The sequence below is a fragment of the Buceros rhinoceros genome, unplaced genomic scaffold, assembly GCF_000710305.1.
Source record: "Buceros rhinoceros silvestris isolate BGI_N320 unplaced genomic scaffold, ASM71030v1 scaffold31271, whole genome shotgun sequence".
In the NCBI taxonomy this organism is placed as follows: domain Eukaryota; kingdom Metazoa; phylum Chordata; class Aves; order Bucerotiformes; family Bucerotidae; genus Buceros; species Buceros rhinoceros.
The window spans coordinates 4,883-5,123 of NW_010394134.1; positions in this window are offsets into that span (position 1 = coordinate 4,883).

The following is a 241-nucleotide window of genomic DNA, read 5'->3' on the forward strand; positions in this document are numbered from 1 at the left end:
GATGCTCCGGGGATGGTTGCTCCCAGGACAGATGCTCCCACCAGAGAAGGGAAGGGTAGAGAGGCCATCAGCTGTGCTCCATCCCTGCCCGCGCTTGCCCCAGCTTCCAGCACACCCTGACCCTGGCTGTGCCCCCCTTGAATCCGCAGGCAGCGGCCCCCGAGGCTGCTGGGTGATGTGGCAGCTCCAGCACGCTGAACCCGGCCTGCGAGGAGAGAGCACACAGGCTCCAGTCCAACAC